Source organism: Macadamia integrifolia, unplaced genomic scaffold, assembly GCF_013358625.1.
Source record: "Macadamia integrifolia cultivar HAES 741 unplaced genomic scaffold, SCU_Mint_v3 scaffold2576, whole genome shotgun sequence".
Lineage (NCBI taxonomy): Eukaryota > Viridiplantae > Streptophyta > Magnoliopsida > Proteales > Proteaceae > Macadamia > Macadamia integrifolia.
The window spans coordinates 48555-59138 of record NW_024868808.1 but is presented as its reverse complement, the minus strand read 5'-3'; positions in this window follow the sequence as shown (position 1 = coordinate 59138).

Here is a 10584-nt window from a genome sequence, read left to right as displayed (position 1 = left end):
GTTTTTTCGGAGAACTCCATCTATTCTGGTGTGGATGGCAGGCAGGCCTATATTTCTTGGTTTCAGTAGGACTCCTTATGAGCTTTTTTTTTGTTTTTAATGATTTTTTTTGCAACAAATGTTTCACACAAAGTTAATCAACGTGATGATAAGGATTTAATGATAACTTGAGTCCTTAGTTAAATGCATATCACGGCACTCGAGAACAAACATGGTGACCCCGATGAAAAGAATTCTTATAAGATACTCTATGTCATCGGGTTCTGCTCTTTATGATCTACCCCACTTGATGATTCTTTCCCCCGGATGTCTATGGGAGTATCTTCCTTAATGAATCAGCATCTCGTATAATTTAATGGGAATCACCCTAGAATTATACATACTGAACCATCGAGATGTTGTTAATATTTTTGGGGAAGAATATTTAACCGAAAACCCACTTGAGAGAGCATATTCCTGATGACTCGAATCCATTATAAGAATACTCCAACCTAGATCTCAAACAAATCTAATCAGTTAGTTTGTGGTGTTCCTAGGGGTTTTTCATCTATTTCTTACATGATGCGTGGGTGTAGTGGATGCAATAGGACCGAACTGGCTATCCTTGACGGATCTATATGCTCAAGGTACATGATCCTTTTATATACCCTGAGGGTATGGTATCAAGGGTGTAGCATCCTTGTTCATTAATTGTGACTATACACGAGGTTAGACAATTAGCCATAGGGTGGATGGAACCATTCCATGAGTGGGTGCAAAAGTGTAATGCAAGTACCACCGTATGATCTCAGAATGCCATAAGGTGCACGGACCTTCCCAAATAGGGGTGTCAATTGGATGGTTCGGTTTGGTTTTGGTCGGGTTGAATCAATTTCGGTCTAGGAATGAGGGAGACCAAAACCAATCCATTAAGGAACTCTGGTTTTTAGTTAGTTTTGGTTTTGGTTTGGTTTGGTTTTGGCTTATTTCGGTTTTTCAATATCGGGTTAATACCAGTTTAGATCGGTTTATTATTGGGCGTGAACCATAATGAATCTTACATTCATAACTTATAGTGACAAGATTTGATGAAAAAAAAACTTTAAATTTATGATTAGATCATAGTTTATCATTTTAAGGGAAAGACAACTAATATTGAAACCAATGGATAACAAATTACTAAGAAGATAACTACTATTAAAATCACAAAATGAACCCCATTATCCAGTCATTTATTTAACTATCCAACTAGTTTTCTATAGTGAACAAAGAAATCAATGGAAGCATTATTATAATTTACAAATCAATTTCTCTATTCATAACCTAATATTCAGTGATTTGTAACAACTCCCCTAAAAAATGGATAGTCAATTCATCAATTTATAATCTCATAATCCTTTATTTTTTTATCGGTTTCATTTGGTTTGGTTATTGGTTGGTTCGGTTTGGACTAGTTTTCAGCCAATCCCAACATACCTCAGTCCAAAACCAATCCAATAAGGATCGGTTTGGTTTGGTTTGATTTTAGTTTTATTGGTTCGGGCTAGGTTTTGACACCCCTATTCCCAAGGGTGCTGGCATAATGCTATTCATCCTCTCCATACGGTTGTGCTTTATGCATTCTTGTGTAGGAAGCGATTATCATGTGATCTCAGAATATTTAGAATGTCATGCACGCAACTCCCCGAGGGTGTTGGAATGATAAGGAGTATCTTTGCCACATGATTTCACTTCGAGCATGTTGCATGATGTGGTTAATGCATACAATTACAAACATGGGTTAGCTAAACATGTTTTTATACAAATACATTAAAGGGAGTATTCACGCGTAAAATAGTAGTATCTAATATTGGAAGTTTGACAAATGTCCCCAATTGAGTCGCCATTGTAAGGGTAATGGGCATCGGGTCAACATGTATCCGTATATGCGAGCCTCACACCACCTGTCACCACTCGGGATAATACGTGGGGGCCTATTTCATGAATAACTCATTTCATCTTTTGTTGGGTGATTCTCTTCAATAATAGTCTAATAGCCAATTCGGGGATTGAGAATCATAAAAATTTGGAGTTGCCACGTTAGGGCCTAGGACCCAGGATGTGGGCCTGTTCTCTAGGAATGGACCCAAGATTGACTCGGTCTAGTACATAGATTTTGGGTAAGAGTCAGGTTATGAAGTTGGGAATGTGTTAGGCACCAAATTCTCAAAACTCCGGCATGTCTCTCGAGGACCTTCAAAAAATTTGGTAGAACTTTAAAGTGCTAAAGCAAAATCCGGGCCCACTCGGATAGAACTTCAACGTGCGGGAGTGAAATCTGGACTCACTAGAGCAGAACTTTGGCCTTGGGTTGAACATTGGGTTAGGTCCACCGGGTCAGGCTAAAAAAAGGCTAGGTTGGTGGTTGGGTAGAAAAGGATACCAAAATGGAAAGGAGGACTACTACTTTGGGAAGGGACTATTCCTTCCACACTTAACTCTCTCATACCAAAATAGGGGAATCTCGCCAAATTCTTTTCACACACTAAAAGTGGTAAAAAGGGACACTATATAGGCATCTGGACCAAGATTGGTGGGCCTACCAAAAATGGAAAACTCTCTGGCAGGTCTGCCACTCAAAAAAGGTAACATTTCATGGGCTTGGACAATCACGTCATTTTTTAAAAGAAAATTGGTGGGTCTGCCAAAAATTGGCAAGCTCATCACCTAAAAATCCATTTTTTTCACGGTCCTAGGATGTTTTAGGGTCATTTTGGAGAGAGAAAGTGGAGGGCCCACCAGAAATCTAGCGTGTCAGCAAAGGATCTGGGAGAAAAATATTTGATTGATCCCTGTTTCGACTTCCAAGAGTGATTCTGGGAGATCCTGTTGTCTATTTTTCGTGTGATATATTGTTGGAATCATCTTTTCAAGCACTATCCAATGTCGTGTGTTTCAAGCTCCTTTTTTACTCGTAAGAATTCAGCTTTGGCAAAGAAGGGTCTTCTACCCTGTTGTAAGCTAGGGTTTTTTGGCACATGCCATTTCTATACCATTAGAGAGTACTTAGAGTCGATTATTCAATGTATTACATGCTAATATGATATGCCACAAGATCGGGTCTGAATAGGTTCCCAGGATGGATTAGGGTTCAGGTCGGATCAGGGTTCCAGACTAAATTAGGATCTTGGTCTGGATCGGGGTTTTACTTTAGGTTAGGGTTTTAGGTTGATTATGGTTTCAGGTTGATTTAGGGTTTAAGGTTGATTTTGGGTTTCAGGTTACTGTCAGGTTTAGGGTTGGAGTGCTAGAGTCTAGGTTATCATAAAAGGCCTAGATTTTCTTTCGACATAGAGCACGAACCATGATCATTCTCTATTTGTCATCATTATTGGGGTGGGTGGAAAAATTGAGTGTCTACACTGATATGCATTCTTTTTTCATGGGGCCTACTACACCCATGATGACCTACTCTACCCTTATCCCCACACTACATGGAGCTATCCCCTCCACTTACACCTAGTAAGCCTAAGGTGGTGGGTCCCCATTACCTGACACATGGGTTAAGCCATTTTGGCATAGCCCACTGTACAGGCAAACAGACCCCAAGGGGAAAGTGAGCCCTAAGGGCTCATTCTTTCACTCGAGAAAACATGGAAGGGAGAGAAAGAAGGAAGAAGAAGAAGAGAAGAAGAAAGAAGGAGACCTTCGGCTACCACCTGACTATGCCGGTTGCTTCCAGAGGTAAGGGAATACCTTCCCCAACCTCTTTCCTCTTCCATTTTGGGTTTTATGTTGGTAGAGAAATGGGATTCTACTGGGTTGGAGGGGTACACTTAAACCATGGTACGTTGAATGGTAAAAAATGTGCACACTACACTTCCTTGTGCCTTTCCTAAGCTCAAAGTGACCTACCCGAGTTGCTGGAGCATTTTGGCTCAAATATGGGTTTAGGGCTTTCACCGAAGAATCGATGTAGCTCCTAAATGGCCCAATGGAATATGATTAGCCGAACATAAGGGAAGGTGGCAATACCGTCTACAAATCCCATAAAATAAATCCCAATGACTGGACCCAAGACGATGCAGCCCCAAAAGTGTACAATAATTCTAAGTAGCCACCAATAGGTCCCCTACCAATTGATGCCTATCAACTGATGGATCTGCTAATCTAGACCAACCTCTGTTCATACCACCTAGCAATCACCAGTTAAAATAGACATCCACTGATGGACATCTAAAGGTGGGACAAACCTTAATTCACATCTGTCCATCTCACCTGCGGCACCCACCGATAGGATAGATACCAGTTGGTGGTATCTACTGGTAGACCATACTAAATTCTATATTGGGAAAATTTTGAGGATTTTGAGGGACCTAATAGGGAAACCCCTTAGAAAACTTTTGGCATATTTTAACGCTCATATACCCTTGCAACTAGGAAGAGATAATCACAACTAGTGAGGCATGTCAAGGCTTGATTCGGGCGTTGATATTGGTGAGTTTAACTCACCCAAAGGTGAGTGGTTGTCTAAACTTAATTTGGAGTGTGTTAAATTTAGAACTTATGTATGCCATTGCGAGCATGTGTTTTATGATTATTATAACGTGTATGCGCTATTAAACTGTATTGATTGTGATATATTGATTTTTGTATGTGCATGGGATCCGGTGTGACCAAGCAAAATTTTTGTACCATGATCACCATATTGTGGTTGCATCTTGCACTTGGTTGTGCATTAGCCTAAGCTTAGAAATTGAATGCAATGTGGCCGATGGGAATTCCATACTGTACGGCTATCCTAGCTGTATGGATGCTAGACTAGGTGTGAACATGGAATGTATGGCCATACTAATTATATCAATATTAATGGCATGTATATTATTGTGGTTAGGTATAACCACCCTATGATATGATCCCTTGCCAAAAAGCATGAGGTGTTGGATAACCCACCGTGGTATGTCTGATTAACCTTTCTAGAATGCCACTTCAGTGGTACGAAGTGTTTGTTGCTGGAGACAAAAACTACCCTGATGTGGCATTCTGGTGTCGTGGCTGCTAGGCGAGGGTAATCAAGGGGGTATCTTTTTAATATAATATCCACTGCATTTGATTTTAGTATTGGCTCTGTTTAATGGCTGTGATGGTTAAGGTATTATTATCAAAGATCTTGGTAGAGATATATGATAGGTAAGCGTCTTAGTCACACTACAAGTATCCTAGAGGAGCGGGGTGTGACAGCTTCATATCAGAATGTGATGCTTTGCCTTATCATGGGCTTATTGGGGATTGGGATAGAAGTTAAAAGCTTTAAATAAATCTTAAGTAATTTTGTACAATTAGGAGACTAACTATGTGTAAAATTTGTTTAATAGATAATAATTTCAAGTACATAAGCCTTTACATCGATGTTGAAAATTAAATAAATGAAGGAAAGAACATCTAACTAAGCACAAAGAAAACATAACTAACTAAGTAACAACAACACAACTCAGCCTTATCCCACCTGAATGGGGTTGGCTACATAGATCCAAGAGTACAAAAAAAAAAAAAAAACACTTTTGGACATCCCACTCACGAATCGGCAACTCGGATCATAGCCCTCCAAGTAGATATGTGAAAAAACATTAATACTACGAAGTAAAACCTAAAACATTATAGTTAGAAAAAAAAACCTTCTATACAGGAAAGCAAGATAAATCCCAGGGCTGGAGGGCATCCCAGTGCTACTACTCCTGGGGTGGTGCTGGTTGTACTAAAGGTACCACGAGAACATGGACATCTCCCTCATCTACCTCTCAAAGGACCTGAGTCGTCCTTCGAGGGTGTCATACCTCTCGTCTATACTTTGAAGCCAGTTGTCCATCCTCCATAATAGGGTGGTCATGGTGTTTAGACGACCCACCATATCGTTCCACCCAAACTCCTGTGGGCCTTGACATGAAGAGGCTCCAAACTCACCCATCAATGGTCGTGGTCGTGTAGGATCCCTTGGAATGGGTAGGGGAATATCATCTTGACTGAGCATATTCTCAGGGTTTCCTCCCACATATCCCTCATCAGCTGAAGGATCCTTCGGGTTCACATTTATCTTCTTGAGGGAAGAAGCATCAAAGTTTTCTGTGTCCCGCCCAACTGATTCTTCCTCATTCAGATTTACTTCAAAATGGTGGAACACCTTGGTCAACAACTTCTCATAGCATAAGTTACCTACCTGACTATCCTCCACCTTATTCACCATATTGCATATAAGGATGTAGAGTAGGTTAAGTTCGTTCCCCACATAAAGATAGTAAGTTATTTACACTTGAAGGATAGAAACTTCATTATAATGACCACTAGTTGGTTGGACATTTAGTTTCACGATCCTACTAATAGATTTGGGTGTGGCCTGATAATTCTTGGACCTACCATTTGATTCCCTCCTTTGGTCAAGATGTGATTCATCTCCTTTAGGACATCTAGGTTTTAGAAGGTAGTTAACTCAGTCCTGGGGAAATAGTACCCTTCTCCCTGTGGTTGTCCACCCTCAATATATAGGTCATCTCCATCATACCAAAAGAGATATCAACTCCCTTCATTCAGGAAAGAAAATCCTCCTTACATGGTTCTCAACGGAGATCGGTATAAAAGTACCTCACAAGCCTTAAGTAACATAGGTTTTTCGGTTTCAAAATTTTATACCAACCCACCACCTCAAACTTCTGACGAAGATGGGATCGGGAAAATTCCCTTCTTTTAAAAATACTTGTCCATGTCAACATTGTTGTCCTCATAGGAATCCCATCACTTTTGTTCTTCCATGGACGAAACCATTAATCGTGCACTACTCCTCAGGTGGAACCATAGGATGTTTGTGTGCCATTTATTTCTCACGAGGTAAACAATGCCAAGATGATGGACATCTTGTGAGTGAATCAACGCCTAGGGTTTAGAAACAAAAATAAGGGTTAGGTTTGATGGAATTGAAATATCCACAACAAACTAAACCAAAGTGTAGAAAAAAACTCAGTATGGATGCATGTAAAGAGTTGATCTTGCACTTGAAGGATTAAGAATGGTGGCCAATGGTGGAGGACCTTCCTTGGTTGTTTCCCCCTTTTGTCCAGAGCAAAAAATGAGTTTTGATTTGCGAAAATGACCCTCATATCTATATTTATCACGATTTTTTAACTCACCGGTCGACCCGATGGAGTGAAACCCATCAATCGATGGATATCTACCGGTGGGTTTTATGAAGGAATTGCTCTATCCATGTCACTGGTAGGAACCACCAGTAGTAGTAGCCATCTACCAATGGGTGCAACTTTGTTGTATTTTGGGACTTTTACTGCCATGCTCAATAGTTGTGTAGACCCCTCTTCTATGTATGATTGCAACTATGTAAAATTTGTAATTATATTTCTTATGGTGGCTATTGGAAATATCCTAATAGGAATTATGTCACATCAGTGTACCCACTCAAACTTGAATCCGCCACCTCCTGCTTTCCTTACGCAAGGTAGAGGCATTCCAAGTGCACCTACTGCCCTGCTGGTCTATCTGCGTAAAATGTTTTCACCATAATGGGAAACATGATGCAGGGAATGGAACAATGGTAGGAACAGTTTATGTGGTCAAGATAGATACTCTCATCCATGCTGCCATTAATGCACCCCCTACACCTCCACTCCACTTGTGCCAGCCCAGGCACCTACTATCCCACTCACACCACCTACGCCTCTTGATACTTAAGAGCAGGAGATAATGCTTACGTGGAAAGTTATAACTAGGATGGTAGAAAAGTTCCAGGGCATAGAAAAATCCATACTTCTTGAGTGCTGGCTAAGATTCGTTACAACCGGCAAAGTGGATCCAGGGCATGGAAAAATCCTCCACAGTTATTGGGTGCTCTAATGAGAGAAATTTGTTATGTGCTAGCTGTTAACTTCAAAACAAAGCAGATGCATGGTGGAGGTTCACCTAGCCTATTATGATTGCCACACATCCCAATAGCACGCCGGAGACATTAAAGAGGCAATTTTCATGAATTATTTTTTGGAATATTTTAGGGACATAAGAGAAGTTGAGTTTATAGCACTGGTTCAAATCCTAAGGTCAGTATTAGAATACTAGCAGAGGTATAAGGATCTATACTACTTTGCTTTTGAGCACCTAAAAATTGATAGGTTAAAGGCAAGGAAGTTTGAGTAGGGGCTCATGCCCAACATCAGTGTAGTGATTGTAGGGCTTAAGTTATAGACCTATGCTGAGGTCGTACATGCGGCCAAGCCTATTGAAGACCGACATCGGGATAACTTCATGACACAACAAGGCAAGGGAAAGACACTTATAATGCCCCAAGAGTTCAAAGGATCTAATAAGGCTTCTAGGGGTCCTTATTTCAATCCGACTTTGGTGTAGTTTAGGAGGCTAGATGCAAGTCAGGATTCCCAGTCTTCCTAATCAACATGTGCCTCTCAGCCAATTGAAACCAACCTTCGATGTGTCAGTTTTGAACAGCTAGGGACATATCTCTAGTGTCGACCGATTGATGCACCATACATGTTGCCCCTAGACCACAATAGTCCCAGCTAGTCGGTCGTCCTACACAATCAAAACAACGCAACAGGCCCTAGGGACATGTCTTTTCGATGGCTTTAGAGAGCATAGAGGCCATTTTAGGTGTGGTGACATGTACCCTGTCAATTTCATTATTGCATGTCATGTGTTATTAGACTTTGGAGCATCTCATTCATTTGTATCGCTTGCATTCACTAGTATGATGAGAATTTCCCCTAAGAGCTTGACACACAACTTAGCGGTTAGTACACCAAAAGGATGTGTAGTAGGTCTGGACTCAGTGTATGAGCCATGTTTAGTGAGTATCAGTGATCGAGACATGATAGCACACCTAATCAAGCTAAACATGATTGACTTTGACGTGATTTTAGGGGTAGATTGGTTGTTCACTTACAGAGCTTGTGTACTATGTGCAGAGAAGATGATTATTTTCAAACCTCATGACGGAGATGATTTCATCTTTGTGGGATACAAGCCTAAGAGACCAAGAAGATCATCATTATATATCAGCGCTTCAGATGAAGAAGTTATTAGATTAAGGGTGCTAGTGTACTTAGCATCTATGATTGATACTATTGTGAAGGTCATATCATTGACTGGTTAGATGTGGTAAGGGATTTTTCTAATGTGAGAGACAGAGTATGTTAGCACTAGTGTCAAAGGCCTCGTACCGTATCTCCATAGAGTTGAAGGAACTACAAGTTCAACTTCAAGATCTTTTGAAGAGGGGATCCATTACACCTAGTGTCTCTCCATGGAAGCACCAATACTATTTGTCAAGAAGAAGGATGAAAGTATGAGATTGTGCATTAATTACTGGGAGCTTAATAGGCTTACCATCAAGGATCAATATTCATTGCCAATGATTGATGATTTGCATGATCAGTTGCAGGGTGCAAAGTTATTTTCCAAGATTGACCTTAGATCGGGTACCATCAGCTCAGGATAAGGGTAGTAATGTGAGGGGGACAACCTTCATATCTCAGTATGGGCACTGCAAGTTCTTGGTGATGTCTTTCGGGTTGACCAAGTAATCGACTACGTTCATGGATTTGATGAACAGGGAATTCCAGTACATTATAGAAAAATTTATGATATTGATGACATCTTGGTGTACTCTAAGAGTGTAGAAGAACATGCCATTTTTCTAAGGCTAGTGCTACTATGCCTAAGAGAGAAGTTACTATATGCCAAATTCAGCAAGTGATGCAGACTTCTATTTCTATGAAATCACAATAGTAGGAATACTTGCTGAAACATCTCCAACGTCTCTATTACCCACAGAAAAATCGACAAGAAGATAGAGTAGAGCACCAGAGGGACTTCAGGTATTCATGTTGTGAGTTTTGGCTTCCTCAGGTAGAATTATTAGGCCTTATAGTCTCAGACAAGGGTATTGAAGTTGACCCAGGGAAGGTGAAGGCTGTGTTACTCTCCCAAGAGTGTAGCAGGCATCCATAGTTTCTAGGATTGGCCGGATACTATAGTAGATCTATTAAGAAATTCTCATGCATTTTGAACCAATGATCCGATTGACATGGAAGGCATGAATTTTGAATGGTCCGATGCATGTGAGAAGAGTTTTCAGGAGTTGAGACAAAGAATGGTGACAACTCCAGTGTTGACCATTCCAACCGGTATAGGTGGTATGTTGTGTATAATGATGCATCCAAGCAGAGTTTAGGCTATGTCTTATGCAGGAAGAAAATGTGGTCGCTTATGTTTTCTGACAGTTGAGAGACTACGAGAAGAATATCCTACCCATGACTTAGAATTGGCACCCGTGATCTTTGTTTTAAAGATTTGGCAGCATTACTTGTATGGTGAGAAGAGTGAGATATACAGTGACCACAAAAGCCTAAAATATTTCTTCACTTATAAGAAGCTCAATATGAGACAAAGGCTATGGTTAGATTTGATGAAGGACTATGATTGCACTATCCACTACCATCTAGGGAAGACCAATGTAGTAGTCGATGTGCTTGGCAAAGAATGACATACCCTGACTCTTATGTCATTGATAAACAATAAGCATCTAATTGAAGAGGGCAGGAAATTGTACCT